We start from the raw sequence: 25,397 nt of genomic DNA on the forward strand, positions 1-25,397 counted from the left end.
CACCCACTACCAAATATCTCTCCTGATTGTTGGCACTTGACAATCACCTTCACTGAATTTTTTTCAAGTGTAACTAAAGTCTGATTTACACGCTCGAGTCTTGATTTGGATAGTGTGCCGTTGATGGGTTTCATTCCATTTGAAAGTGCTGTTTGACGCTCCGTGTAAACTTTGCGCACTGCCACTCCAAAATCCAATCACAGAGCTTGAGAACTAATCACGGGGTTTGTCAAACAGAGCACATGGTGTAGTCCTAAACGATAGCTGGGGATTCTGGGTAGTGTAGAACCCATACCATCCTTTACTCCGAAAAAATATTTGTTTCTCCGAATCGAAGGGGAAAAATACAAAAGCATTGCACACAATTTAAACCAATCAATGTTGTGTAATTAACAAGGATAATCTGGTGTTTTTTAGTCGATGAGTAGTGCAGATATCACTGTAAAATCAATCGACAGTAAGGGGAATACTTACTTCCGGGTGTACAATTCTCCGTTATCCAATGGGAATGGACGCTCACATTGCCTTTAAGGGCAGCCGACACAAACGAATGCCGTGCTTCCATGAGCGTCAAATCCCGCCGCAGATGGGAATACATTGCAATCAGTTGAAAGCTATTTGCGTCCCTTTATGAAGCTGAAGGAGCCTAGGAGCGTCACAACTGCACGCCACAGGACCCTGACCAAACGTCACTCCTGGACGATTATGGAGTGAGAGTGTGTTGACATAAACGTTATCTTGCACATTTTATCTAACCATCTCCGTTTCTAACTTTCAATATATTGTAAAAGAGATCTTTCTCTCATCTCCGTGCGGGGGCGGGGCTAACAGACACGCTGCATCTCTCTCTCGCTCAGACATGCTGCAGCGCNGGTAGTGTAGTGTCTTCTGCCATCCTTTACTCCGAAAAAATGTTTGTTTCTCCGAATCGAAGGGGAAAAATACAAAGCATTGCACACAATTTAAACCAATCAATGTTGTGTAATTAACAAGGATAATCTGGTGTTTTTTAGTCGATGAGTAGTGCAGATATCACTGTAAAATCAATCGACAGTAAGGGGAATACTTACTTCCGGGTGTACAATTCTCCGTTATCCAATGGGAATGGACGCTCACATTGCCTTTAAGGGCAGCCGACACAAACGAATGCCGTGCTTCCATGAGCGTCAAATCCCGCAGCAGATGGGAATACATTGCAATCAGTTGAAAGCTATTTGCGTCCTTTTATGAAGCTGAAGGAGCCTAGGAGCGTCACAACTGCACGCCACAGGACCCTGACCAAACGTCACTCCTGGACGATTATGGAGTGAGAGTGTGTTGGGCTAACTGACAATGGAATGTGATCGGCCGACTCAGGGAAAGAGAACCCTCGATATTGCTTTGGCTGCTGGGTCAGCTATGTGATGTAGGAAATAAGATACGGCACAAAGTGGGAGTCTGTTTTCAGAGTGGATTTTGTGCGGTGTAAGATATTATATACATGGGAGGATAGGAGCCACTGAGGCTGATGTGTGACGGACCTTGTTTTGGATGCTTTAATTCCATTTCTCATTCCTTGCTGCTGAGATAATGGAGTTCCTGGCCAATCCTTCCGCTGCATCCTTGGTCTCGGTCCAATCTCACTGCAAGACCGTAGGCCGACCTAGAAAACAAATAGGCACAGGACACATCAATGCGGTGTTAGGTTATTTTGTTTGAGACAAAGGTACTTTGCATAATAGAGATAGCCGGCAGATCTCAGATGGGGTTTTGTGAAACCACCTTGTAATCTTGAGCATGAAGGACGATTCAAGCGTCAGTCAATCTCCCCTGTGAAAAGCCGTCGGGCTAGTTGGAGCCTTGGATGCAAAAATAGCATGGGAGATAGAGGACACCCCTGCTCTTCCCCCACAACTGACCTTTGAAGAGAAATGTCTACATCAAAAGTTCTGAATTATCTATTCAAATGCCTGGAAACAATCTTTAGACAATGACACATCAATCAAATGCTCCCTGAACCGGGGATGGTTGTTTATATAAATGATGTCCATCTGGGGGAGAGAACTCAGCAACGTTACATCTCGTGTTCTGTGGAGAGATGGCAGAAAAAAGAAAGAAGGAAGTTCATAGAAAAACTTAAAATTCTGCTCTTTTTTCTCTCTCTCCTCTCCTTTTTTTTCTTGCTCAAATCCCAGCGTGAATGTGTCGGCGAGCTCGTGGTATGCACCCAGATGAAAAGTAGAGGCCATCCCTTTGAAATCCTCCTCAAGTCAAAATTACCATTTCATTTCAACTCCAGCCAGGAAACGGAGAGCGGGGCCATTGCTAACTGCTTTGGGCATATCGTTATTTATTGTGTGTAAACTTTGGAGGAACATTGTTGCCTGGGAAAATGTACTGAGTGGGTGGTGGAAGTGAGCAGTTGGAGCAACCACAAAGGGAGAGATCAGGCCTATTTTCTCTGTAGGAGGAACACATAAAAGTGAAAATAATGCCCATTATTACAGAAAAACAACATCAGACTTCTTTGCTCATAATTTTCTTACAGCCAAGAAGTTACCACAACAGCTAAACAGCCAATCAGTTGACCCTATTTAGCTAACAACATTATCATTTATCTCTGCTCTTTTAATTAGTAAACTTTCTGTGTTAAGTGGGTCATTATCTGGGTTGGAGCTAACTGCTTTTTCCATAATGATCACACTAAGTCTGTCATGTTGTTTTATTTAGTTGGCTTTATTTACCTCTACGCGGCAGGAGGTTAGCTTTACCTGAACTGCATACTGTTGATCTACTCACAGAAACCTATGCTTTTCACACGGTGGTCCCCTGATTAAGTATTTTGAAAGCAACTAAAAAACATTTTCGAAGTAGTGTTTTTTTATTTGAGACCGAAAAAAAGGATTATGAACATATGGCATCAATCCAAATTTCTGACTATTAGTAATATTAGACTTGTAAGGATCAGATAGTTTATATAAAATGCATACAACTTATAAAATGTATATTTATACAACCATTGCGTCCTTAATGGAACATATCGAGCTTTGATTCATTTATTTTGAACTGATTCTAATAATGATATGTTCAAAAATGCAAAAAGAAATTCAGAAAAAAGAAAGAAAATCTTCCATTTTTATTTCAACAATGATATCAAATCTTACACATAACCCTGTGAATCTTCAGCTGGCAGGTCAGTTTGTTTACACATATTAGGAAACCCTTTGCTTTCATACGGGACACAACAATTGGTCTCAAGGTGAGAGTACCGTGTTTGTTTGACCCATTTGTCCATCTTTACTGTCTTATTCTCCCTACGTGGTCTTTGTCACCGAACTTCTGGCCAGTCCGTCTTATTGTTGTTGATTTGTACGTTGGATTTGGTCTAAAGTCTGAACCTTATCACACAGATACCATCGGGTGCTGTACAAATGTCAATATTTAATGAGCTGGGAATGTGGCTGCGCAGGAAGAGAAGGGAATCAATGTTTGTAGTGTGCACTGATCAAAAATTATGTTTAAACTTTGGATTAAGTCATTACATGCTATGAAAAAGGGGTTGTTGCCACAGATAAATACCACTATCTACTCAACACATACATATTTTAGTTGGTTACAGCAGAAAAAAGGTTCTGATAAACCTGACTGAAATACCTGCCCAGCACTCTTCAGCACACAGACTTAGTTAGCAACTAGCTAGTAGACGTAGTAGATCATTTAGCATACTAGAGAAAGATATGTTTTTGTTGTACTTGTTGACAAAAAAGGAGCTATAACACGCATACATATTACAAATTACATGTCATTTTTCATGTGGACAGACGATGGTGTCAAATGGATGCTAATGTTGCAATTGTTTGCTAACATGTTAGACATCAACTCTAAAAAGACGTAAGATTATTTAACCTGCATTCTTTCTGATGGCCAGCACTGGTTCACTGGGTGCAAGTCTGATTGCATAGAAATCTATGAGAAAATGACCCTACTTTCTCTAGATTGATTAAATAGGTAAGCATTTTCCTAAAAAGTTAATGGTCTCAATTGCTAGATTCAGGTGTTGTTGAACGCAACATGATATCCATTTTTGTAAATGGTGATCCTATATATAATAAATTAAACGACAGGTTGCTACCACAGTATTGACCAGTCAGGGTATTCTCAGTGTTTTCGTCTTAGTGTTTTCAGTTCCACAGTGTTCAGTTCAGTTTTCATGTAATTGTAACATTTCGTTAACCTTAAAGAGGCCCTATTTGGCTTTTTGGGGGTTTCCCTTCCTTGAAGTGTTGGTGTTGTATAGGTTTTTGTGCATGTAAATGGTCTGCAAAAGCTATAATCCCAGTGTTCCCTCCAGAGGGACTTTCTCTCCTGCCTGAAACGCATCCATTTTAGTCTTTGTTTACTTTCTTAACATAATGAGAACACTTTGTAACTCTTCCGCTTCTAATGGCTCACAGTAGAGGCACAACATACGAATATGAACCTGAAAATCAGCATAATATGTTCTCTTTTAAAATGTCTCCACCCTCTAATAATGTAACTTCTGGCTCGGAAAACCAAAAATGGTTGACGTCACGGTGACAAAATGCACACCCTCTATAAAGTCTTAGTAATATGACAATATTGATTGACATATTAAATTGCTGTCAGCTTGCAATACAAAAGTTGGAGGATTCAGTATAACTTTATAAATGTGTAATTGCTTTTCATAGAGGCTTCAATCCAAATGAAAACCACATTGCATATTGTTTTGAAGCTAGCATTGTGCTGTTTTAGAGGAAGAGGTTAGTATAAATATATAGAGAAAAACATTTTCATAACATATGAGCCTTCAATTTGACCTCATCGCCATAAATGAACACACATACTGTACAGTGTGTCATATAACATTAAGAAGAATATGATCCTTGGACTCCTTGAAACTATGAGTGTTGTGTTATTCCTCACTGGTGTGATGGCTTTAATCATCTGTTTAATAGAATTTAGGAGCACAGAGAGAGGGTGTGGACAGAGCCCAGTTGATTCATGACCAGCGGGGAAGCAGCAGAACGTTGTTGACTGTGTTCTCGTCTAACAAAAAAGTACATCTAATCTTAAACATATGGCTGGAGCCGGGGATTCATGCATGACAGCATGCAGAGTGTGGAAAAATACTGCTGTTGTCTTTTTTTCTCTCCCCAAATCTGCTCCTATACATCCTGCATGTTTTTACTGGTTTCAGACATTTGGACTAAGTTAAAGATTATGTTGTGCCCTTTTAAGTTATATTAGAATATTTACATTTTGGCAAAGTTTTTTGCTGTGCTGTTGCTGTTTCTTTAAGTTGGTCCGGATACTAAGAGTCTTAGAAGAAGAAACAAAGGAGTTTGTTACAGGAAGCAGAAATGGCCACTGTTGGGTTGATAACTTTAAAGGGGCCCTATTATTTGCCTGCTAAATGGTCTGCAAAGGGTGAATTCCCAAAGTTCCCTCCAGAGGGAGTTTCTCTCCCTGTACCGCCTCCATTGTAGTCCTTTGTTAACTTACTACTTAACACTCGCATTTCTATTGGCTATCGCTCCAACACATTGTATGTGATAGGCTAAGGGGTAAGCTAAGCCGGCCAGCTAACCAATCAGAGCAGACTGGGCTCTGGTTTCAGACAGAGGGTGAAAAGAGGTGCTGCGGCACAGGCAGTATGAGAAAAATAAAGAGCTTTTTGAACATTAAAGCATGGAAACATGTCACAGTAGAGGAGCAAAATATTAATATAAAACCAGAAAATGAGCATAATATGACCCCTTTAAAACCCTTGTAATTCCTGATCTGAAGAAGGTATGTCTTGACAATATGGGTGTATATGTGTGTATGTCATTATATTGCAACTTCTCCATCTGTAATACAGATGAGAACTGAATGGGGAATGTACAAGCAAGTTCTCACTTTGTTTTTTCAAATCACTTGCTATAATTGTAGTACAGTAAAGGGAATCACAATTATTCTGTCCTGCGAGTCCAACAACCCTGTACTGATAAGTAACATCATCCTTTCTGTCCTCAGAGAAATTCTGCTAACGTGTCAGCTGAAAGAGTTGAAAAGCAGACTGGGTGTTGCATATATATTTGGACTACGAGGGCTTGTTCATTTGTTTTATCTATCCCACATTTTGTGTTCTCCACCTCAATTTATTTGTTCAGGCCTCGGTGACTTCGGAATTGGCTGCAACACTTATATATTTAAACAAGGGCTGTTGAGGGTAGAGGGATGTGTTTGACTAAACTCTAGTCGGGTCTCCTCAAACATTTAAACACAGTTCTGTCCGTGGGGGCAAGATGTTTACCTCAGCTGCTTCTATTGGTGCAGCACGGGTCGCCAGTCTCCCTCCGATCTGCACTGTGGAGCAGCAAAGGAGAACGCTGAAAGTCAGAGAAGAAGAGGTTGTGATAAGTGTAGAAACAACAAAGACAGAGCAAATGCAGGAAGTAAACAAACCAGCTGAGGGAAACACAGTCATAGGAAAAAGACAGATGGAAACCGGTATAGTCTCGTACAAACATCCTTATCATTAACAAAATGACATTGTCACTCAAGTTTTAGGGTAATCTTATTCTATTCCAGGTTACGTTTGTTTATGATTTATCACTAATAAGCTTCTAATTGTACTCCGCGATGTATGAGTGGATGTTACAAACATGGGACTTTCAATCATAAAACAGGTGTTTGAGTCCTGTTAAACATATAGATTACACTTTTTACTTTAATATAAAACACAAATATGCCAAAACACATGCAAATAAGGAAAATTATTTACCAACTTGACGAAAGATTCGCAAACATGCTCACTAAAAACATACAATTATGAAACAGACTGACTGTGCCAACTATGAGTGTTGGTCAACTTTAATATGCCTGAAACAAGCGCTCCTGTCCCAGCTGTGCGCAGCACTTTTTAGGGTTCCCCTTTTCCGCCGTGTTTTTCTATTTGCAGCGTATAGTTTATACAGCATTTTTTTTCGGTGCGCATGTTTCTTCAACTTAGTGAAGATGTTTTAAATTTGCATGTTTTAGCACATTTGTGTTTTTAGTTTAGTTTGGTTGCCTTAATCAAGTAGTTTTGTTTATAAAATGGCGACCGAAAGCCTTGGGAAAATATTTCTTTCCTAATTGAGAATGCAGTTTGGTTTATGGGAACTGGTGATGGGACTTAAACGCAATGTATAACTTAAAAAACACTAAGAATAAATTGATGGCAATATTTAAATAACTTGGGTGAGCTCTATAGCCTGCTATCAAGAAGTAACAAATACAACCTGATAAAAAAATAAGGCGTTATAATTTTAGATGAACACACTCACTCAACTCAACTCAACTTTATTTATAAAGCCCTTTTCAAAACAGCCGGAGCTGAAACAAAGTGCTGTACACGCCATAAAAAACAAAAACAAAACAACAATAACAATAAATAACAATATAAAAACAACAAAACCAATGAAGCATATAAAAACAAACAGAAACAGAGTCTCATGCTGGGTTAAAAGCCAAGGAATAAAAATGGGTTTTTAGGCGAGTTTTAAAAATGGACATGTTTCCTTCTATTTTATCTATGGTCCATGAGATTGTCAATCTTATCATCGTAAGATAATTGTGACCTGAAATGTTCATATTGACCCATGTTTTATTGTAGGACACAGGGCTATGGAAACAAAAGGGAGTCAGTCGCACAAGTCCGCACCACCTGACAGGAAGCACTTTGATACTTTAGCCACTGACCTCTCGCATACAGGAGTGTGTGTGTGGGGGGGGGGGGGGGAGGGCTCTGCCCCATCTGCATGGCCGTGTCCCTGGCTTTGTGGCCCCCAGCCAGCGCCCAACGCCCCTTTGTGGTCGCCAGAGTGGCCGGTTGGGGTCTGCCTTTGATCCCGGGCCAAGTATTCATCTCTAAAGGAAGAGGAAGAGCAACAAAAAAGAAAGAGAGAAAAAGATAAACAGAAAAAAGAGAGAGGGGAGGGGGGAGTGGGGGGGAGAAAAAAAAACTCAACCTCTGCTGCCAATTATTGGAAAAACATCAAGGTCTTTTCTGTGTGTGTAAAGAGGAAGAAGAGGAACGAGGGAAGGGGAGGTAGGAGAGATAGCTGTGTGATGGCCTGGCTCAGTGTTAGTGGGGGATTGAGGCGAGTGGAGGCTGACCTGCAGGAGGTGATTACAGGTGGAGCGGGCTGTTTGTCTGGCTGCTAACACAGTTTCTTTTTTGGTGTTTCTTTTTGTTGTCCTGTATGGCCTTTTTTATCTTCGCCTTTCTCGCTATCGCTCTCAGACTCCCTGCATTCCTCTTGTTGTGGCGAGCCTTATCTGTGCCTTTCTCTCCTTCACCACCTCGTACTGTCAAACCAGTTCACAAGGACAAATAAAGGTCACGTCTTTGTCTCCGTTGAGGTGTTCCTCTCTGTTTGTCCGGCTGTCTGTGTCTAGGCAAACCACGGCTGCAACCACATACATATACAGGGTTCTGTAGTAACGGATTACATGTAATCGGGATTACATCAGCAGAACAAAAATAAGTAACTGAACCAGACAAGATTACATTTTTGCAATTAGATTGTTCTGACTTTGTGGACTATTGGTTGATAATTTTTAGGATAAAAAAACAAAAACAATTATCAGTATTTTCTCGTCTGAATTTTACGTATTTTTATGGTAAACTTTTTTCAAGATATAGCTAAACTCATTAAAGCCTGTCTCACATGTCGTAGAATACACATTATACACATGGAGTTTTTCCTTCAATAGAAACAATTATATTCGTACAACTTCAATTAGATCCAATATTTTCAACCTTTGATATTGAAGTTACCCAAATGTATTAATATTAGAGAAAACACTTTTGCAATTTAACGGATTAAGTTACTAATTAACTGCCATGCAATTCAGTAACTGACTGCACTCAAAAGTAATCTAACCCAACCCTGTACATATTAATATCTGTGTCACCATGCAGGAAGTGAGTCTGAATGATATCCTGTAAACTGCAGAAGCATGTCAGACATGGATGTCATGACAACAAACAGAGCGGAGGATTACAGTGTTGTCAGTAAGCAAGACACATTTTAAAGCCCTTGAAGAGCAGAAGTAATCACATAAATGATGCAGGTTACCCTTCCACAGTCGCTCTAACTTGGCCTAACAGGCTCAAAGCTTTCTCTTTTATTCGTTTTTATCTTATTCAGGCAAGAGTTTTGGCTCCATGTTCATGTTCCTTCTTAGAAGAAAATCTGCTTCACATCACTAGTCAAGGCACACTTGCTCTATATAACTAGGGTATTTTACTACTGGCTATACAGGATCATATAACAGGGTTAAATGTCTTGTGCTGTGTATTTTTTGTTACAGGAGAGGAGTGTCAACCTTTGAACCGTTTGAGGCTGTCATCGCCTCCAACACAAGGTTATAAATAGAGAACCAGCTCTTGGATTTAAAGCATAGTTTTGGTTTATTGGGATTTGGTTCTTATTATGTTTGTCTTAACCCCTTTTAAAGAGGGGCCCTGCACATTTCCATTTTAAAATCACATGATTACCCTTTATCTTGGATTATTTCCAGTTTATTAAAAGTCTTATTTGTAGTTTTGGCAATCATTTCTATTGCATATGGCCTGTTGTACTTTTACTGAGATCAGAGCATGAAATCACAGTGCATAATAGCAAGAAACAGTCAGTAACAGTTAAGAAGGCCGCTCATATTCTCAATCAACTGCCTCGGAACCCCTTTTCTAAAAGAAAAACACAAAATGAAAACGGAAAGATCTTGCAAATCATTAAATAGACAAACTTCCTCACAATAATATCTTCACCTGTTAAGCCTTGAGCCTGTTTTTCAGGTTTCAGGCTCGAAGATGACATGCCCAGAACAAATTACTATATATTTACTTCTAAAAGGGATAACATTTAAAAAAAAAAAAGCAATGATACACTTGTGAGTTGGATGTAAAAAAGTCAGAATCAATATAGATGTTTTTTACTTTAAAGTAAATTTAGATTGAACATAGTAAAACATTTTTAATTATAGTTTCCGTCCAAAAAAACCACATTACTTATAGTGAAAACCACCCTTGAATGATGGGATAGTAGACAAACAGCTACAGGAATCAAAACTATACCATATAATAAGTACCCTGTATCAAGATTGATGCAAAACAAGTGAAATCTGACATTTTTAGAGAGGTTTAGAAAAAAAAACCCACTTCTGGTGTCATTTGGTGTGTATTTGGGTGTATTTGCCGTTTCTCTGGAACCCATTGGTCGATTTTGGTGATTGACACCGTTTTTTAACCATTTTTATCCGTTAGAGCTAATAAGGCGCTTTCACACCAAGTACTTTGCCGTACTTAGTTCCCAGTACTTAGTTCATCAGAACTAAAGAGTTCTGATCAACTACATTTTATTAGGCAAATGAAGCCGCTGACGTCACTTCTTCTTCTTCTGCTTTGGGTTTACTGGCAGACCGCAAACAACTTCACGGCGTATACTGCCACCCGAAGTCCCCGGTCGGAAATCCCCGGAGTTGGGAACTGGCTTCAGTAGAACCTGGGACTCCCAGCAGCTTCTACTGAAGCCTTCCGAGTAAATCACCAGAACGCCGACACCTCCTCATCACTCCACCGCTCCCATGTTTTTGTTTGTGTTGCCATAACTTATTCTCTCTCCGTTGGTGCGCTGGGCTAATGCTAATGCTAATAATGCTAATGCCAGCAAATACAATGGCGGCTTCACAAAACCTTTCTGAGTTTTACGGGGCGTGGTTTGCAATCCGCCCAGCCAATCAGAAATGGGAACCTTTTTCTCCCATGAAAGTACCTGCTTTCTAGCAGGGACTAAGGGTGCGTTCACACCTGCCTTGTATAGTCCGGTTGAATCGAACCCTGGTGCGTTTAGCCGCTTGGTGCGGTTCATTTGGGTCGGTGTGAACACAATCCGAGACCTCTTAAGTGAACTAAACAACAGGACTCTGGTCCGCTAAAATGGGTGGTCTCGGAGCGCTTGCTTGCGAACTCTGGAGCAGTTCATTGCTGGTGTAGACGCTGTCTGCACCAAAACTGTTAAGAACTCAGGCACTTAGGAGGTAGGACCCAATTGCATGACCCGGGAGACAGAGGTAAAGTATTGGTAAGATACTTTATTTTCCAAAATACAGCAAAAAATGGTCGCTAACTAATCTCAGGATGAGATGACAAAAAATGAGAACAAAAAGAAAATCGCTCACGTGGTGAGGAACAAAACTTTTCACGAGTACAAAAGAGCATAGACCTGACCAAGGCAAAAGACAAGGAGCATAGACCTGACCATGACAAGAAACAAGACGAACTGACACTGAACACTGGGAGACAGGGGAATTTAAACACAGGGTAACAAGACACAGGTGGGAACAATCAGGGGCGGGACTGACACTGATGAGCACAGGAGACACAGAAGGGGTGACAGGAAGCGTAGTATTTACGTGTCACAAGGACGCGGATATCTTCAAAAATCTTTAGCGAAAGAGTCTTTCAAGACATCCACGGTTGTTTAGTTAAAGAGTGAAGCAGAATGAAGTGTTGAACAGTGTCGTGTAAAGTACTGAGACTGCCAAAGGCACACNGTATTTACGTGTCACAAGGACGCGGATATCTTCAAAAATCTTTAGCGAAAGAGTCTTTCAAGACATCCACGGTTGTTTAGTTAAAGAGTGAAGCAGAATGAAGTGTTGAACAGTGTCGTGTAAAGTAAAAATTCTCTATTGTCGGTGAAACGCCCCTCCTTACTGCAGAACGTCTCTCATTATATGTGTTATATTGTTTTTTAACGGACGTTGTCTGATTATATAATCATAGCCTATGCGCGGAAAAACTGACCATTAGGTGTGAATGTGGGGCGCATTCACACCTAATAGTCCGCTTCTCTGGTGAGCACCAGACCACAGTTTGTTACAATGTTTCATTGTTCAGAAGGTTCGGTTTGCGTTCACATGGGCAAAACTCAAACGGACTATAAATTTTAAACACAAGTCATGTGCACGGAAATGCTGTTCAACCATTGGTCAGACATTAAGGGGGGAAAAATGCAAATCCCGGCAATTTCTACCGGAGCCTCCGCCATGGAGCATCGGCACTTTTTGCAGGTTATTTTCATGCTGCTCTTAATCTGGAGATCAACAGAGAGCCGCCCGCGCATATATAATCAAACAACGTCCGTTAAAAAACATTATAACACATATAATGAGAGACGTTCTGCAGTAAGGAGGGGCGTTTCACCGACGACGGGTGTTCTTACTTTTATGTAGTCGAAGGAGCATTTTTACTTTACACGAAACTGTTCAACGCTTAATTCTGCTTCACTCTTTAACTAAACAACCACGGATGTCTTGAAAGACTCTTTCGCTTAAGATTTTGAAGACATCCGCGTTCTTGTGACATGTAAATACTACGCTTCCTATGTTTTGGTGTGGACTACGTTCACACCAGCAATGAACTCTCAGACTTTGCAAGCAAGCGTTCCGAGACCACCTATTTTAGCGGACCAGAGTCCGGTTGTTTAGTTCACTTAAGAGATCTCGGACTGCGTTCACAGACACCGACCCAAATGAACTGCACCAAGCGGCTAAGCGCACCAGGGTTCGATTCAACCGGACTATAAAAGGCTGGTGTGAATGCGCGCGGGGGGTGAAAAGATTCTCATAAATTCTAGTTCCGGATTTGTGTTGGTGTGAACACAACATTTCAAGAACTATTGGAACTATAGGCTACTGGGAAAAGTACTCCGGTGTGAAAGCGCCTATTAATCAGTATAGACATGCCCCATAATGGCAGCTTTGAACAGTCATTTTTGCTACGCATGAAGCTCTATATATCATGGAGAAAAAGGGGGAAAAAATAGCTGTTTCAGTGGTTTACAGTATGTCCAGCTGTAGTGATATGAGCTAAAATACTCACACTGCCCAGTCTCCACGGAAACATAAAATGGACTGTGATAAAATACCCAGCAGCAGAGTCCACTGACTGTAGAGATCCATCCTGCCTAAGGTGTTAAGGGTCATGTTTGCAACCTCGTAAGGCTCTTAGAGATCATCCCTGCTCTAAATCTGCTGGTGAGGAAAAGCCTTGCACCCAACACCACGTTTTGGTGTTTTATCAGTGTTTCCACTTCCTGCCACATTCCCACTTGACTCTTAACCAATGCAAACCACAGCAACATGTTCTTGCCTTGGAAATGTAGGTGTTTATATTGAAAGAACCATGGTTGGTTCAGTCAATACTTCTAATATGCATTGATTAATTCAGCCATATATGTATTTTAAATGATTGATTGTTAATAATAAATGAACTGTTGGGAGTATAATAAAGTAGAACAAACACAATAATTACCAAGAGCACAAGATGTATAACCAATGGTCTCAAACCCAAAGGTATCCATGTGAAATAATAAAACAGTTTACTCGAAAAACTATAATGCAGATTTTTTCAAGGAGGATTCAAAAGGATCAACCAACTACAAATATTAAAAAAGTTACCAATTACATGTTTATGGAGTATACACATAATCACTCAGAAAAACAAATGGTGTCTATGGTAACCCCTTTATACAGAGCCATAGTCATGGTCAACACACACTGTATAATTATCAGATGGAACGACGAACGCTCAGCAGGCACACACACCATCTTTCACGCTTTGTCTCACTTTTCCTATGACAGATGTAAACAACACGCACACGCACATGCACACAAACAGACAAACACACAAACACACACACACACACACACACACACACACACACACACACACACACACACACACACACACACACACACACAAGGGCATTGCACACATCATCAGCAACAACTCTCCTGACATCCACCACCAATTTATTGTGTTGTTCACATGCTGTCCCTGGAGTGAGAAGCTATGAGTGTGTGGGGGGGGGGGTAAGAAAAGGGTTAGGGTACAACAGATAGAGTTGAAATGCACTGTGAAAAGGTGCACAATGCCATGTTTGGGTCTTTAATGTCTAACATAATAATATAATTGCTTTTTATATCCAATGTAGCAGTGTTCTGTTAATCTGTCAAGAAGTGATACTCTTTCAAGGCAAGTAATATATAACACAAACCAGTTGCCAGACCTATACACATAAACATGTTTGTGCCATCTCTCACTTCTGAGATCCAATAAATTGGGCATACATTTAAGTGTTTTAACTTTTATTTAACACAAAATACAAATTACTTAGAATGTGACATTTGCTTGCAGTCATGAGCTCCATGCTGTGTGAAGCTTCAGTTATTTTCCCCCTACATGCTGTAATTACAAAGTAACCCAGAGACTGCAGGGGCACGGTGTCAGATACATTTAATCCAGCTGCAGGCTATTGCCTTTGTGCTAAGCTAAACTAGTTAGCTGCTTGTGATGGATTCGTATTTACTGCAGAGAGAAGTCATCTAACTGTCAGCATGTAGGTGAATAAGCATATTTCCATTCCTTTAAATTATGCCAAAGAAATACTAATACTGACTTGAGGTTACTGTATATCTGGATCTAATGCTATATTCTGCTTGAGCTTCAGGTTCATCTTTAATCTTAGGACATGCATTGAAAGGAAAGGAAATAATGGTATAAGTTTAAATGATTAGAATTTACAGTGCGAAAAATATTTCAGTTTTCGCAACACCCACGTTGTGACAACATAAATATATATATATATATATCTCTAGAATTACACTAGCTCAAGTGATTTTGCTGTAATCATGACCAAGCTATCTAAAATGCGCCAAGAATTGCAAATAATCCCCAAACCCCAACACAGAGCCGAACCATATGTTAAATTAGAATGTGTTCAGCCTCCCTTATTGCAACACAATCAGGATAAGCCATGCATCCAAATTAAATTGTAGTGCTTGTAAGCATTTAGCTTTTCTGCAGAGCAGGATTTGAGTTTCTGTCAGCGACACAGACCGTTCCCTCTGGAGTCCCTCAACAACCCCCACAGATATTATGCAGAAGGATACTGCAAAAGTATAAGTATGGAGCAAATGTAGAGATAACACTATGCTCTCTAAATATCATGGACCATCGGTGGCTTCTGAGATTACTGCACAACTCTGAACAAAATGTGGATCACCATATGGTTGCTTATTTAAATATGAACACAATCATGCTTTGTGTTAAGGCTCAGTTTTTTTCCTATACACTATTTACCCAACAGTATATGCTGTTGGTCTAGGTATAAATCATGAGATGACCTTGAAAAACTGAATTGCTTACAACAATGCACTCAGACTTGAAATACAAGGCTATACAATATTTTGAAATAACTTTAAAATAATTCTACATTCCTTCAGTATCTTAAAATGGAGATACATTTCGTACAAATATATAATAATGTAAGTATTTCTCAAGCCTCCAGCTATACAAGAGGGATCTTCAAAACAAAACAAATATTGGTACTGCTTAGAAGTTCAAACAAGTTTAATGAAATGCAATATAACATGTAGAAGAAATGTCTCTGTTTTTAGAATTTCACCATAAGATCTTGTTAAAGGCTTTTTATCATTTCAACATAAACGTTCCTTTCACTTTTTCATACTCCTTTAAACTTGTATTGTACTTATACTGATTCATAGGCCATGGCATTGTTTACATTCAAATTAAGTTTATGCAAATGTTTTTACTAATCTGGTGTGAACTGCCTACAAACTAACTCACAACCTGAGACTTAGTGAAGAGTCTTAATTTAGTCCCAAAATTATCTCTATCATGTACACTAGCTCACAGAGCCCCAACAGGCACAACTGGCACCTGGCTTAATAGAAATGGAATGACAAAAATCTCTTTCCACAGTGCTTTAACAGAAATATTGAGAGGCATATGCATTACTGAACAAGCTGGGTTCCAACCCCTGAATTGTCTGGCCACTTTTTCCAATTTGTCTAGCTAAAAAACTCTCAGGTAAAGAAACAACCAAGCCACGAGGCACAATGTGTATGAGACTGCTGCAGGAGACTTATCAATCTGTGTCGGAGACAGAAAATGGGTGCTGGATATTTCAACATGCTCTGCGGTGATGAGACATTATGCAGGCAGCAGAGTCCCTGGAAATGAGCCACCCATACTGAAGATGAAGTGGACAGGAAAGCACCCGTTTCCAGGGCTTGAAATGGCACTCAGTCACGAGTGCCACTTCATTCCTTGACGAGCATTCTTGAAGCTGTATTCTACCAGATCTGATGGTGAGTTTGGATTGAAGTAGACACCAGAATGTATTATCCAATGAATGAGGTACTCAAACATGGCTGCTCATTAATTCCACTGAAAGCTGTTCACATGCAGCATACACCAAAAAAAATCTCTAATTTGTTCATATAAATGTTGGATTGATACAGCTTTTTGCAGATTTTAAATTAGTTTGACCTAATTGTTGAAATTGTTGTGCCATTGTTTGGTTGTGTGTGAAGCTTAGAAAGTGTTTTAATTGTTGTAATTGCTGTGCATACATCCTAGCCTGGATGGCTCCATCATTCAAAGAAACAAAGAGAGAACACAGACCTAATTTGTACAAAATACTTAGAGAAAACAAGTTCATTCGATAATACTCATATCAAGTAAAACGGTTGACTTATGAGCAACACACTGAAACCAAATTAAAGCATTACTTTATTAAGTCTCTATCGACATAATTATTTCCTATATAGCTAAGAGACAACAGAACCATAATAACATTTGGGTTAATTTTGAATTAGCATATTTTGTTTTACTCGCTGATAGAGAATCACCTGATACTCCAAGTGGGAATAGCCTAAACTGCAGCAGGACCCATACATTATTAATTGTCTCCTTTCAATGCCATGGGGAAAACATCAGACCAAACAAAAGAGAGCAAGTGAACCGTCGACAATAATCTTTCAATGCATCTATTAATTTTCACATCGGATTAGCTTTCTATCTTTTGCCCTAAGAAGCATCATAAACAGAATTCAGTGGGACCCTTAGGTCTGACAGGTGGATGATATCTGATACGATTCCATCTTTTTTTTTAACTACCACATATTCATGTTCTGTGTGACCTACAACAGATGCAGGGACATCTCTCTTGGGTGACAATTCCTAGGAAAAAGGAAAACACTTGAAAGAAAGACGGTGACAGACGCTCTGACGGGAAACAAAGGAGAGAGGGCTCAAGTGTTGAGACATGTTCATATGTGTGTACTGTGTTGTTGGCAGTGGAGCCGGAAGATCTGTCAAACTAAAATCTAGACAGCAGAAAAGAAAGGCTGGATTATAATAACCAAGATTATTGGCGAGATTTAAAAAATGTGCTTTGTATTGGACGAAACTGGGCATTCAAGAAGAGGTTGAGAGGAAACAGAAACAGAAAGGTTACTCATTAGTTGTGTTGACAGTGATTGGTTGTGTGTTCAACTGGGAATTCTATATTTCAACAACAACAAAAAAAGCTTTTGGGAATAGGACTGATTCTCTGAAGTAAAGCAGTGTTGTGCAGTCCAAACGGTTGTCATTAAAACGTCCTTTTATCCCAGATTTATTTTACATTTTTTACATTATAAAATATTTTATGAACTTGTGATAAATAATCCCCATTGTTCCTCCCTTTAATTTCCCGCCCTATAACATATTCCTTTTATGAGTGTTATGTTGCTGTGCCAAGACCACACCCTTCCTCGCCTTGTCTAAAAAGTTCACACACACACACACACACACACACACACACACACACACACACAAGTCAGCACCACATCTGACACCAAAATCAAAAACCTTGTAAAATCCCAAAAGCAAGAAGATTCACACTTGAATGGATAACAGCTGTAATTCCTCCGATAGCGGAGGGAAACATTTGGGAAGAGTTACTCCCTAATGTCTGTGTTCAAGAGTACAGCCAAAACTTCATGAGAAAAACAAGCGAGAGATCCAAACACAAGAAGCCTGTAGTTTAGTTGAATGCGCTTTTCCTTTTCTTTTCACGTCATTGGTTCTCAATGTGTTTGTCATTTCACATAACAGTATATGAATGCTTCTAAACACTCTTTATTCTCTTGTTGTTTAGTTTTCTTTCGTTTTAATACATCTGAACATGCGAATAGTGAGCTTTTTCTATCTTTTCAGGACAACATGTAAAAGCCAGCAAGGACATAAAGTGGATTGAATTTCAGCCTTTCTTCTTTTTTGTGTCACCGTGTAAGCAGAACAATATATCAGTATATATATTGCTACTGTATATCCAATCAACTGCATTACATTTGACAACACATCTTTGTTTTTTATTATGAATAAATGTGTACGACCAAATAATAAACACATTTTAATGGTAAACTGTATATGCTAGCTTTTTTTTGGGATACTTTTCCATTTAGGATAATAACATTAAATACGTGGAAGCCCCTCCTGAGAGCCCTCTTTGAAGCCTTACCGTTTTAACCAGCGTACATTTTGGGACACATGATCAAGCTGGAGGTACAACTTTGGTGGTAGAGTTGATTCCCTCGCTCGCTTTGTTTGTACTCGGAGCTCGTCCTGATTACACAGTCAAAATGATTGCAATTTGGCAAGCAGCTTAACTGAAATGACTTCAGATGTTCATGAGTTTCATGCGGAGATAAATAAAATCTTATCTCATTTTGGGGGATTAGGCCTAGAGGTGTGGTCCAAGAAGGAAGTCTCAGATTGATTATTCATCAGGAATATCATCAGGCTGCTAAAAAGCCCTGACTTTATCTTCAAACATGACATAAGAGATGCACTCTTGTACAGTTTTGGAAACTCCCTCATTCTTTGCCAGAGACCTGCTAGGATAGTGGATTTCATTTCATTTTGCAATGAAAAATATGCGTGGGATTTGAAAATAAAATCAATTATATTTTTCCTTAAAATCCATTGGCTCTTTTTTGCATTCATGTTGGTCTGCTCAGTGGTTTTATGGTTTTAATTTGGCTATAAAAAAGAAAAAGGATACTTAATCCACTCAGACAAAAAACTGAAGAGGCACTTGAAAGAAATCCATAAAAATGTTCTTTGTTTTTTGTAGCGATTCCATTTAATTAGACACTTGGAGTGTTCATTATAACTGAGACACTCAGAGTTTATTATCCGGGCTTTGGCTTGATAGACGTTCTCTTGACGTCAGATTCAGATCAAAGCACCTTATTTGTCACCCTGATCATTTGTTGACCTAGAACTGACATTTTAACGATTCACTGCTTGTGTACTGTCTGGGTTTGTGCGTGCATGTGTTTGCACCTTTCTAACTGATGACAGTCAGATACAATATGTAAATTCGCGAAAGATCAACCGGAGAAGAACTGTAACGCACATGTGTGTAATCATCTGTGGTAAAGATGCAGAGCAAAACAACTGAAAGGCATTTGTCTGTTTATCTCAAACACAGCCTCAATATACATCTTTTCTGTACATATAGGGATAGGAACTCTGGAAAGACCTTTAAGCTGCTTTAAGCTTCTCTTGTGCCAAATTGGACCAACTTTTATTTACAGTAGTTCTTTGTGAATAAGTCATAAGATTAGAGTCTGGATGCTGATATTAATTTAAATATGTCGCCTATATTGAACATGCAGATTAAGTTGAGTCTTAACTTATATCTTTGCATAGTGTGGACAAGTCATTTTAAATACATGTACATCTTCTTACATCAAAACAAGCCTGTGATTTTAAAATGATAAAAAATGTATTTATATTTGTCGTCATGTTCGCAACAAGTTTGTCTCTTTGATATTTCACTTTGTGTCGAGCTGAGCCAAACTGAGCTTTATCCAAATGTATAAGAAATAATAGTCTTTGTATATATTCAGAAGTGTCCTTATCTGCTATAGGGAGAGCGGATTTTGTGCTGCCAGCTTCACTTCTACCAGCAGTGTGCTAATTACCCCACACTGTCCTCAATTCCCAAGCTGTTTTCCCAGATCTCCAAGGGAGAAGAAACACATTTTTTGGGGGCTTATGCTGATCAAAGATGACTCTTGAATTGCAATGGAAAAGTGTCAAGTGTACTGCTTTGTAAAGAGAGGGATGAAAACATTGCAAATCCTCCTTTGCTTAGCAGAGTTTCTCACTGCCTGACTCGGGCGCAGCCAAGACAATCCCTAGCACACCCTCTGAATTATTTACATATTCCAGCAGGGGTGCATAAACAATACTGTTATATGCCCGACTGAGTGAGAATGGACGCAAACATTCCCTGACAGCTATCATATTGCAGTGCTCAGCCTCGGACCATGCGTTGGTGGAAGAGTCCATGTAGCAAAGGGAGACAGTATCTGCAAGCAGGGTCGAAATATTGATCGTAACCCAGGGACCAATGGTGGTGTCGTGTCAGTGGCCCTCCCAGCCTCGCTTAACTTATTGATCACTTAATAGTTTTTGCCAAGGCAGTCAATATTGATGCAGGGATTGATCTTTAACATCTACCTTACTACTGTCTCTACAAATTAACCTGCATAGTGCATCATGTCAGCAAATAGCACTTTTGATTGATTTCAACCCAAATGTTTTAATCTTTTTGGCTAACATTACAAAGTACAATTCAATCAATATAAAACGTGGATCTGTTCTGGTTGATTACCGACCATGAAAAGAAGATGCTGGTCTTCAGGGCGATGTTGTCTATCAATACCAGTTAAAGGACTGTCTCTGTAGAATACTAATACAAGGACATTGGATTGTCAAACATACCCTTACGCCTGTTTCAATTATAAATGAGCTACTTAGGATGCACGTCAAAAGATGAAATAACCTTGGACGGTTCCCTTTCTTTTCTGTCTTCTCTGATATATTTTTCAGAACACCTGTAATCACAGCTTAATTTCTATGAAGTTGACCATGAAATAATACTCTTTCTATTGCAATTTAATGACATAGTGTACAATAGGCTTTGAGCTTCTCAAACGAAATGAAGAGAATAAGCTCATCTAAACATAACATCCCACCGCAAATAATTGAACAATTCAATTACAATAACAGCGAGACTGGCATTTAGTAATTGGTGACATTTGCTTTCATATCCATTTTTCAACAACTTCCTGCTGGAGGTATTTAATAAACTAGCTCAGGAAGAAAAAAGAGTTCTCACACGGGAATAGGTAAACACTGCGATACTGTTTGCTCTCTATAAGTAGAACCTTGGTGTAAAGTGTCACTTCTTGTTTCTCTCTTTTGTCTTCTTCTTCTCCACCCACAGAGTGACTGCATGCTGTGGCCTCAGATGTATCATCATCATTGAGTCTGGGCAGTGCAGGGAAAAAAAACGGATTCACGAGTGCTTTATGAGGCACAGAAACTTGTCAAACGTTTAAAATATAATTTGAAATTAATGACTTAATTCCCACAGACCAAACTGAGCTCTGGGGAACTTTACCAGCAATACAGTGTGTTTAAGAGTTGATGGCTTTGGAATCTACCAACATCTTTAAGTTTATAGGACTATATTGGTCATTTAATCTGTATTAACACATACATTTTGTTACATTAACATGTCAACATTACAACTCATCGTTTAAGGTGGATTCATGTAGAACTCCCTCCCCCATTTCCCTGTTTTCAGTTACGCTTGCGGACTTCTGGCGATAACTTCATTTTTAGCATTGAGCTTTCGAGAGTGTAATCGATCTTTTAATCTAACTCTTTGCAAAAAACTTGAGGACATTGCTGTATGTATGTGAATGCATTTTAAATAGATAGTTTAATAATGATTTAAGTGGTTAACAATGTATGTGAAATACTTTAGTTGTATGCATCCTTTGCAATATTTAACAATCATTGTATTATTCTAGTCAAACTGCCATAAAACTGAATATAAGTTGACTATTATGTCATTTTTATGACACTTTAAATACTATACAAACAACCACCGTCACAAGCAAATAATCCACACACAGACACGCTAACGCAAAAGCAATAAACACACAAACACACATTTATGCGATTCCTAAATGCCTTTTGCGTGCGGCTTGATAACATTTGAGACCCTGTGGGTGTCAGTAAATACTTTCTATGGCTCCACTGGAACATAAGACTTAAGTAGCCTCAGTAAATGGTTTTATAAGCCATTCACTGAAGCATGATGTCTCCTTACCTGAAAGTCTTTATCCCTCACACACCACCACTGATACAATTTATTTTCAGGCAATTTTACCACAGACCGATTCCCTTGATTGATTCTATTGCCCCGTCTAAAATGAGCCCTCACTCTTCAAAGAGAAAGAGCCACCCGGGGGATCATGTGCTTTAGACATGGGCTAACAGCAAACCTCTAGGAACTCCCACATTAGGAAAACACAAATGAAAGCCAAATTCTTTGTGGCTGAATCTTTCGACTGATATTTCTGGTTGGAGCTGAATAGATTTCAAGAGGTTTGTCTAGACTGATGTTTGTGCAGAGGGCAAACAGTGGGTAGCTACCGCTGCTTATTGCTGAAAATAAAAACTTCAAAGACGATTTATCATCATTGCAGTGAAGATATTGTGACAAATACTGCATTTAATGACTTTGGTCAGGAAGGGTACTCACCAGCAATGCTAACGTTTCTTTCATATTTTATAACAGATTACAGAACATACATCATTTACCAATTATCAAATAAACACATTACCACTTGTACATATCACTCCCCCTGTTTTCTATTGCCTACAATGAAAACCTGTCTCAAAGATGCAAAGCAGGGCAGCTGTTGATTTGATCAGTTAATTGATTGAAATGCTAATCACATCAAACCAAACAGGTTGTAATGAACTCACCCAAGATCCCTACAAAACAAGGTTACTCTTTGAATCAGTCTTCCTCTTGGCCTATGTTATACCTTTTAGTCGGCGTTTTGCAGAGGAGCGACTTCACAAAACAATGGGGGTTTGGGGTGCTGGGTGTCATGTGTTTACCTAAGTCTTTGAAGATTTTCGTGAATGGGAAGTCTTCCACTCCCATAATAAATCCTGCTGTTTCATGCAGGTGGACATCATATTGATCTATGTGTAAGAAATGAAGTCCTTTGAAGACATTTGCTTCTGTTGGTATGTAGAGTTGTGCTGTGGGAAATAAGTTGCAAAGGTCTTGAGGAAGAAGATCAAGAACAATCCTCAGTGTCAGGGCTGCCCCTCCCTACAGGCCGATCACGCAGACTGTGTGGAGCCTCACCTCGCGGAGGGGGCCTCAGCTTGCGGAGGGTGCTTCATTTTGCGGAGGGTGCTTCATTTTGCAGGGGGAGCCTCATCTGAAGCGCAAATGTGGCGCACCTACAGTGTACGCGCGCCACTAGCACCCCCCGCTCGCGACACAGAGGGTCTCATCATATAACTTTGCGTAGGGCCACAAGTTGGCCAGGGGCGGCCCTGCTCAGTGTGACCATGCATTTGTTTTCTCGCTACTGCCTGCTTTGTGTGTTTAGAACTGCAGTGTTCACACAAGTAGGCTTTGAAGTGCTCAGCGAAGGGTTGAGTGTCATCTCTATAAATTGTTCTCAAGTCCCAAGCCTCAGACAGTAAACCAAATATTTGCTCAATTTGTGAGAAAAAACAGCTACGTCTTTAATTTGCAAGCTGTTAAAACACTGGTCTTGATCTCGGCTGTTACATAATGTTAACACAATCTGAAAGTGTCAATTCTCGAGGGACACATTTAAATAAAATGTAATCCAAACTGAATCCAGATGATCTGAATAAACAAAGCTGTCTTTAATTAAAAACTGTTGAAAGCCCAACAAGTCCTCTTGTTTTGTTTAAACTGTGGAGTTAAGTTAAAAAGAGCCTTGCTGAGCCTAGAAAAATAACATTTGATTGTTTAAACATTTGTTTTCACATCCCAAATGTTGGATATTTTCATTTCTTCAGCTATCCTGATGCCTGTCTAAAATGACATTTATGTTAGACACTGACTGATACTATCCTGAATTTAAGATTAAGATAGAGTGATTGTATGCCTTTTAAGAAGTATTTATAGGAATACTTGCACACTACTCATTAAGTCTCCTCTGACAGATGTGAAATTATAACAGAGATGTTTTAGTGAGACTCAAAAAGCTAATTAAACAGCTATGAGAAGAGAAGTTTAGAAAGTGGGAAAACCCAAGTCAATCATTCAGTATAACCAAATATATCGCTCTATTATGTATTCAGCACAAACTGACAAAAACGCTGTAGAGTGGAACGTCAGCGGACCATATCTGACTACTCAGCAAACCCAGACAAATATTATGATTTCCAACTTTGGTTTAAATAACAAATGCGAGTTTGTGAATGTGGGGGCTCAGGCCAGTGTTTCAGTCAACCAACAGATTGCTGCCCTGGCTGTATTCATAGTGGAAACAGATGGTAGTGGGTTCACAGTGGCAGATCATCGTTATTATCGTCATGCAGTGGGGGCGAGTTATGGAAAATGCTCCTTGTTAGGCAATGTATCATGGTTTCTCCCTCAGGAAAACTAAAAGCAATGGGTTCCTTTGTTAAAGTGCAAAGAAATAGGAATACATTTGACGTGATATCTTGGCAGTTGTTTTTCCCCCATCTCTTTTTCTATTCATTGATTGAGATGTTTTTTTTTTTTAGCAGTTTTACACTTTGCCTGATTTTTAACGACAGAGTGCCAGAATGCTCAAAGTAGTTTTATATTGAACATGGCAATCATTACTCAATCAAAATCTCATTTTGGTGCATTTGTATTGTTAGCACTCAGTTCATTTGCTGCATAACAAAAGTATAATCAGACTGACAAAGAGAGGGAAAGCGTGAGCCAGTGCCAGTGGTATTAACAGCCTGGGACTAACAGAAGAGGGACGAGAGGAATATAGAAGCCTGCTGTGGGAACACATAACTCCGCTGTAAGAGGAAGGGAAAAGAAGATACAATGCAATATTCTCTTTGGAATTAATTCACTGTCTCGTCTCCAAGAGCATCTAATTTAGTGTTGCTTGCCTTCCTTACTGTCTCAATCTGCCCCGCTCTCTCTCTGTCTCTCCCACTCTCTTCATCCATCTCCTTTACTCTCTCGCTGTTTCCATCCTGCTCTGTGCCCCCCCCCAACCCACCACCCTTCTAACCACCACCTCTTTTCCCTTGGCTGTCTCTCGTTCTCTTTCTGTGCCTTAGGCCTTTGTTAGACTGTCTTTGTGGCGAGAGCAGAGAGAAAGAGGGAGGCCTTGAACACGACTCAAGCAATCTGATTGGGAAGGAGAGCACGAGAACCTGAAGACATGGGAGATGAGAGAGTGAACGGGTGGATATGAAAAACCTCTTCTCCCCCCTGTGAGAGACAGAGGGAATGAGAAAGGAGAGGGAGCTTACTGATAGAAACACAGACAGGCAAGGAAGAAAAAGTGATTATCCCCTTATCCACTGTTTTAAAGAGGTTAACCTCATTAAAACGGTTGTTATGAAAACGCTGAGGGCACGACAGATAATA

The 25,397-nt window shown here is 39.6% G+C and overlaps 1 long non-coding RNA gene across 1 annotated transcript in view; it reads right to left on the reverse strand.

Moving 5' to 3' along the window:
- The window catches only part of LOC104962352 (uncharacterized), a 41,118-nt gene extending 39,212 nt beyond the window's left edge, over positions 1 to 1,906 (reverse strand). The window contains exons 1-2 of the long non-coding RNA XR_800195.1: positions 1,762 to 1,906; positions 1,521 to 1,642 (exon numbers count right to left, since the gene is read on the reverse strand). This is a non-coding gene — a long non-coding RNA (uncharacterized lncRNA). The remainder of the gene's footprint in view (positions 1 to 1,520; positions 1,643 to 1,761) is intronic.
- Between the last annotated feature and the right edge of the window lie 23,491 nt (positions 1,907 to 25,397).

This window comes from Notothenia coriiceps, unplaced genomic scaffold (genome assembly GCF_000735185.1).
Source record: "Notothenia coriiceps isolate Sejong01 unplaced genomic scaffold, NC01 NC01_scaffold00034562, whole genome shotgun sequence".
Classification (NCBI taxonomy): Eukaryota; Metazoa; Chordata; class Actinopteri; order Perciformes; family Nototheniidae; genus Notothenia; species Notothenia coriiceps.